This window comes from Gigantopelta aegis, chromosome 4 (assembly GCF_016097555.1).
Source record: "Gigantopelta aegis isolate Gae_Host chromosome 4, Gae_host_genome, whole genome shotgun sequence".
NCBI classification, from domain to species: Eukaryota; Metazoa; Mollusca; class Gastropoda; order Neomphalida; family Peltospiridae; genus Gigantopelta; species Gigantopelta aegis.
The window spans coordinates 53,453,412-53,460,911 of record NC_054702.1 but is presented as its reverse complement, the minus strand read 5'-3'; positions in this window follow the sequence as shown (position 1 = coordinate 53,460,911).

Here is a 7,500-nt window from a genome sequence, read left to right as displayed (position 1 = left end):
CGCCGTGTATAGAGACTTGGGAAATGAGGGCCGGCTATATACATGGCAAATAATAAAAAATATATTATTTCATGACAAAAATAACCGCGAATACGCTGAAATAAAATAATAAACAGTCGGAACATGAACTCACCATTTATTATTATTATCAGGCGCGTGTGCAAATTATTTTGACTGGTTCGCAAAGTGGTATTTCGGTTTTAATGAATAGCGTAAACAAAACAAAAAACAGTGTACAAAGGTTGGATAATTATTACTTAACCCCGTTGAATCCAGTTCTACGTGCAGGGACAAGTTCAGTGTGTGTGCACGCACGTTAATCTTGCATTTTTATAGCCAAAACTCCTCGAGATAAAACACCGCCCCTCCACCCCAAAAACCTAGTAGTAGGTTAATAATAATAATAGTAGTAGTAGTAGTAGTAGTAGTAGTAGTAGTAGTAGTAGTAGTAGTAGTAGTAGTAATAGTAGTAATAATTGTGTATTATTATTATTATTATTATTATTATTACATGTATTATAATGTTGGTAGTCACGTCGCGGTGGGGTGAGTGGGGGCGTTTGTTACAGAAACATTACATAAATTTACAGGGGGACCCGGGAGTGGTCTCAGCTTTACTAGTGACCTATAAAAAAATGTATTCTGAGTTTTATTGTCCCTTACAATTTTGAGCATTTGAAATGTAACTAAATACAGCAAAATAACCTTTTAGTCATATTTATTTGCTGTAAAATTAATTTAATTTACGTAAGCAGCCTCAAAATTGCACTCAGTGAAAAATTATTAAGTTCAAACCCTGTTGTTAGTGTGTGTACTATCCGTAGTTAGTTTCTCTTTCAGTTAATCTCCCTCAGCAGCTGATAATTTGTAATAGTTTTTATTTATTTATTTATTCATCATTATCATCATCATCATCATCATTATTATTATTATTATTATTATTTACTTATTTATTTATTATTATTAATTTTTTGTTAGTACTGTAGGGACAATATGACGCTATTGATATATCTATGGAAATACACTGTTCGTACAGTACTTAGTATGTATTCCTCCTGTTCCAGATGGTTCGTTAATATGGATCAATCAAATACATGTACTTATTTACCGCCTATATACAGTTTTGCTGTGAATATAGCCAGCCCTCGTTCGTGGGGCTATATACACGGCCTTCGTATATATAGTCAAATCGTATATAAACACCGTCTAGTTCAGAGTATTCTTTAAAAATGTAACAATTCCTATCTCAAGTCAGCTGTTATGGCATATTTTGCATGATAATGAATTTGACAAGGTGGAAAATGAAGGTGTTCATGATCGAGATGTTTAGAGTTTTTCGCGTACGACTAACGATAAATTTACCTATAAATACAAGGGCCTAACTAGTCGGGATTGTCGACGTTTAACATGCTTCTGTTACTAAATTAAATTAATGTATAAGCTTATTACCATTCAGTACATGTTTTTATTATTTTTTAATAACTTATTTTCATTGTTGTTGTTTTTCTATTTACCCTACGTCGCAGAGGACGGTCAAGCGTTCTTCTTACACGAGCTTGATAAATCGTTTTGACACTGCGGTTATTCAGGGAATGCCCGTCACGTGACTCAAAATAATACGTCACACCTCTGCACTCCAAATAGCCGTTATTTTTTCTCATAATTATGGACCGTACCCATAATCCAATTATTTTTTTATAAAATATCAATAATAAGTGTGATATGGTGGTCATATAGATGGTTCAATAAAGTACTTTTAGGTACAAATCAAATGTATATATTGTCATATAGTAACTTGTTGGGTCAATAATTAGGTCAACCATCTGTGAGAGAGCGCGTTTAACTACATAAGCGCAATAACTGATTTTATCTATATTTTATAGACTAAAGGAATATCACTCTTTAATGCTACAGTCACATATCCACTGGGCCCCGTACGAATGTTTCTACCTAAATCGGATTTCTAAGATTTCGGTAAATCCGGGGTATCGCAGAGGTCTGCAGCATCTGTGTGTAGCAGTCACATATTCGGCGGGGCCCGCGTGGTACCTTGGAACTTTTCAGGACTCCAATCGCGAGGGGTCCGTGTGTAAGCTGCACGGGCACCGCAGGATAATCAATCCCACGTACGCCGCAAGGCAGTCGGACGGGAGCTGTGAGATACCCGTACGATGTTTACATGTCGTACGGGGCTCGTGAGGGACTCGCACGGACACCGTAAGATACTCGTACGATGATCTTGGAAATCGTACGGGTGCCGTACGATGTGTTGGCCCCGAAATTCCGTCACAAAATCGTACAGCATCCGTACGAATGTTGTGGGGGCCGTACTGGGCCCGTCCGGTGCTGTATACAACGTTTTTACGGGCTTTCGGGCAGTAAATATTTCTACGACACCTAGGAACTTTTAACTCCGCGCTAAAAGCTTCGGATGTGCCCAACGGTGAGGATAGAACGCCAAGGAGCCCGCAGTTTGAGATTTTGCAAATTTCCCCCGAAATTTGGGCCTGTACGGACGCCTTATCCCGAATCGGTGGATATGTGGCTCAGTCATTACCGTACAGTCTCGACTGGCGTTGACTCTTATTAGCTATTAACAGTATACATGACACGCTTTGCCTACAGGTTGCAATGTACCAAATCAAATTTTATTGCTGATAATGTTAAAGTTTACTAATAAAACAGGTATAAGCAGCGTATCCCGGATCATGGCAGTATACTAATAAAAAGTATGGCACCTCGTATTTAATCTACCTGCAAGAAAAAGGGGGTCACATACCATTTAAGAGATTCAATTAATATTTTTATTAGCAAAACTAATGTTTTGCTGAAAATTGCATTTACTACTTGCATTTGGCACGTGGCGACGAGTTTCTTATTTCTTTATTAAGATGTGTGGTCCAAGTTTCTCTAGGGATGGGATGTAGCTCAGTGGTTATATTAAAGGGACATTCCTGAGTTTGCTGCATTGTAAGATGTTTCCGATATTTCTACGATTAAACTTGCATATTAAATATATTTCCTTGTTTAGAATATCAGTGTCTGTATATTCAACGTGGTTTTGGTCGTCTTAATATTTCTTAGAAGCCCAAAGTAGATTTTGTCTTCAAATAATTTCGTACGTACGAAATAAGATGAAATTTAACCTAGTACAAATATTAGAACAATCAGAAACACGTTTAATATACAGCCACTGATATTTTATGCAAAAAATGTTTATTTTATATGTAATTACAATCGTTAAAAAGTCTTTGTTAGTCAATAACATCTTCAAAATTGCACCAATGTTCCTTTAACATAACGATCGTCTCAGGTACAGTAGACTCGGGGCGGCGTTTTCCTTGTTCTAGCTCAAGTCGACACACGATATCCTTGTAACAATCAGTGCTGCACGATGGGCATACAAAGTTGCAATAAAAGATCCCTTGCCGCTTTTGCCAGGAGTAGCTTTTGTGGCAAGATTGGGTCTCTCCTCTCCCCCCCCCCCCCCCTCTCTCTCTCTCTCTCTCTCTCTCTCTCTCTAACTCTCATTCTCTCCCTCTCTGTCTCTCTCTCTCTCTCTCTCTCTCTCTCTCTCTCTCTCTCTCTCTCTCTCTCTCTCTCTCTCTCTTTTTCTCTCTCTCTCTCGTCCACTTTTATATCTAGTTATCTCTCTTCTGTCCTTTTTCGGTCTGTCTCTGTAAGAGAGTTATTGTGAATTTAAATCTGAGTTTTTCTAAACATTTAGTTTGTTCATAGTACCAAAAAACGTGAATAAGATTTGTGTGGTGTTCTTTAAAGTGTTAAAAAAATTAATAATAGCCGCATTCTTTTGAGGAGTTTTTTATTGAATAATATTTGCAGTACGAAAAAGGATGTTGAAAATGTATGCACTAGATTTGTTCTATCTCTGTAATTTGAGTCAATGCATCTGCGATACCATGTTGTGTAGTGTGATATTAATTTCCTTTTTTCATCACTGGAAAGTCCGGTTTGTCACATCATACAATATTTAATTTATGCATCTGTTGGCGGTGAGACCGGCATCGGTGGCGTCGTGTTTAGGCCATCGGTCTACAGGCTGGTAGATACTGGGTTCGGATCCCAGTCGAGGCATGGGATTTTTAATCCAGATACCGACTCCAAACCCTGAGTGAGTGCTCCGCTAGGCTCAATGGGTAGGTGTAAACCACTTGCACCGACCAGTGATCCATAACTGGTTCAACAAAGGCCATGGTTTGTGCTATCCTGCCTGTGGGAAATGCAAATAAAAGATCCCTTGCTGCTAATCGGAAAGAATAGCCCAAGAAGTGGCGACAGCGGGTTTCCTCTCAAAATCTGTGTGGTCCTTAACCATATATCTGACGCCATATAACCGTAAATAAAATGTGTTGAGTGTGTCGTTAAATAAAACATTTCTTTCTTTCTTTCTGTTTTATGCATCTGTTGGCGGTGAGACCGGCCTCGGTGGCGTCGTGGTTAGGCCATCGGTCTACAGGCTGGTAGGTACTGGGTTCGGATCCCTGTCGAGGCATGGGATTTTTAATCCAGATACCAACTCCAAACCCTGAGTGAGTGCTCCGCAAGGCTCAATTGGTAGGTGTAAACCACTTGCACCGACCAGTAATCCATAACATTTCTTTCTTTCTTTCAGTTGGCGGTGAACGTGATCCACTAAGGTTGACAAATACAGATGTGTGAAAATAATCGCACTACACAAAACGCCAAAGGAGGGGAAGGGGTTGCACTCCATCCGTATTATTAGCAGCATAACGGTGAAATTCAAACTTCTGAACATGATTATGGGCTCCGTGTGATATTCATTTTATACCCAACATTATATCATTTGTAAAACAAACTAATAAACTCTTTTCAAAATATGTTTACAAATGAAGGAATGGCTCACAATAGGCTTCTACGAGTATAAATTCCAGAAATAGTTTATATTTATTAACTTGTTTAGTGCCACTACACACAATAAAATTATTATATTTCCAACATGTAAACGTGGAAAAATCAACTTTAAACTTGAAAAAAATAAACTTTAATCTTGAAAAAATTAACTTTAAATTTGGAAAAATCAACTTTAATCTTTGAAAAATCAACATATAATCTTGGAAAGATCAACTTATAATCTTGGAATAATCAACTTTAATATATTAATTAACAAGCTACGTTTAGATAGAAATATCACACAGTATTGTAATAGAACAACGCCCCTTTCATATATTAATTAACAAAGTTTAGATAGACATATCACACAGTAATTTAATAGGACAACGTCCCTTTAATATCTTAATTAACAAAATTTAGATAGAAATATCACAGTATCTTTGCCGTCTGGATTCGGTGAATAATTCAAATGGTGGAAGTTTTGTCAAACAAATTGGACGTGAGGTTTCTTTAGACTAGGGTTCACGCCCCTCGGATTCAATGTACGGGCGTCCACGGGCGTTGTCGTGCTTGTGTATGTCAACAGTGAAACTCTCAATAGTAGTACATTACAGACATGTACTTAGTGTTGTTATATAAGACCAAAATGACCATTAAAAAGGCCTCAAACATTATATTTGTCTGTCTGTATGTATGTGTGTTTGTCGCCCCCCCCCCCCCACCCCACCCCTTCTCTCTCTCTCGCTCTCTCACTCTTTCTAGCTTTCTCTCATTCTCTCCCTCTCTCTTCGTCTGTCTGTCTGTCTGTCTCTCTCTCTCTCTGTCTCTCTCTCTCTCTCTCTCTCTCTCTCTCTCTCTCTCTCTTCTCTCTCTCTCTCTCTCTCTCTCTCTCTCTCTCTGGTGTGTGTGTTGACAATGTATGCATTAGATTTGCTCTGTCTGTGTAATTTGAGTCAGTGCATCTGTGATTCCATCTATATGCATCCACTGTTGTGTAGTGTGATATTAATTTCCTTTTTTCATCTCTGGAAAGTCCGGTTTCTCACATTTATTAATTTATGCATCTATTGCCGGTGACCGGTGAACGTGATTTACTAAGAGGTTACCATGACCTGTAAGATCGACAGAGCACGATTCAAGACCCCCCCCCCCCCCCCCCCCCCCCCCCTCCAGCCTGTGCGCACCACCAACATATTAATTTGTTATTTTCCTAATAGCAGACTCTCGGTGTTGACAAATCCAGGAGAGTGAAAATAATAAAACTAGTATCTGTCCAAATTGAAAATCTCAATAGTAGTACATTATAGACATGTGCTGAGTGTGGTTAAATAAGACCACAATGCCCATTAAAAAGTCTAAAAACATTATATCTGTCTGTCTGTATGTGTGTGTGTGTGTGTCTGTGTCCCCCCCCCCCCCCCATCTCTCTCTCTCTCTCTCTCTCTCTCTCTCTCTCTCTCTCTCTCTCTCTCTCTCTCTCTCTCTCTATCTCTCTTTATTGTTTGTCTGTCTGTCTGTCTGTCTGTCTGTCTCTCTCTCTCTCTCTCTCTCTCTCTCTCTCTCTCTCTCTCTCTCTCTTTATTGTTTATCTGTCTGTCTGTCTGTCTGTCTCTCTCTCTCTCTCTCTCTCTCTCTCTCTCTCTCTCTCTCTCTCTCTTTATTGTTTGTATGTCTGTCTGTCTGTCTGTCTGTCTGTCTCTCTCTCTCTCTCTCTCTCTCTCTCTCTCTCTCTCTCTCTCTCTCTCTCTCTCTCTCTCTCTCTCTCTTTATTGTTTATCTGTCTGTCTGTCTGTCTGTCTGTCTCTCTCTCTCTCTCTCTCTCTCTCTCTCTCTCTCTCTCTCTCTCTCTCTCTCTCTCTCTCTCTCTCTCTCTCTCTCTCTCTCATTTATTTTTCCCATAGCACAAAGGGAAAGTATATCTCCCCCCCCAAAAAATAAAAATTAAAAAAAATTATTATAATAATAATAATAATAATTGGACTATTGTCCAATGGACTATTGTCCTGCATCCAGACATAGTAACGTAACCTCTTACCACCTCGTCCCAAACACGTTCGACAAGCTACGCTACTGTATTCGATTTATTCTTGGCGTAGCAGTGTGGTTGTGGTGTCTTATTTTGCTTGCATTTAGTTTTTCTTTATGTTCGTTCTAAAACAATATCCTATAACGAGCTACGATACCTATAAAAAAACTATTTTTTTAACTTCTGTCCAAAATCATCATGCTTTCTGACGTCTTCGCTTAATAGTGACTTTGCTTTAACGGTTTTGAATGAAATGACATGTTGATCGACGCCTGTAAGCCTTGTTTAAGCACACCAAATTAAATCTCTCAATCGGTCTACACGTTCACGAGTAAAACTGGTTTAACTATACTGGTTTGGCTACTTTTGGTCGAAAATGCCGAGCGTTCATGTTATAGCAAAACCGTAATAGGCCCGTAGCCGGGTGAGGGGGCAGTCGGGGGATCGAAATTCAACACAGTCTAAACTAACAACATATCATATAGCAATATTAGTGAGTGTACAGTTTAGACTGGAAAAATAGATTAACTGGAGTTATGTGTTCTTCTTTTTGGTCGGACACAAGTGCATGTAAATATCGTTAAAGATTCAAACTACGCGTT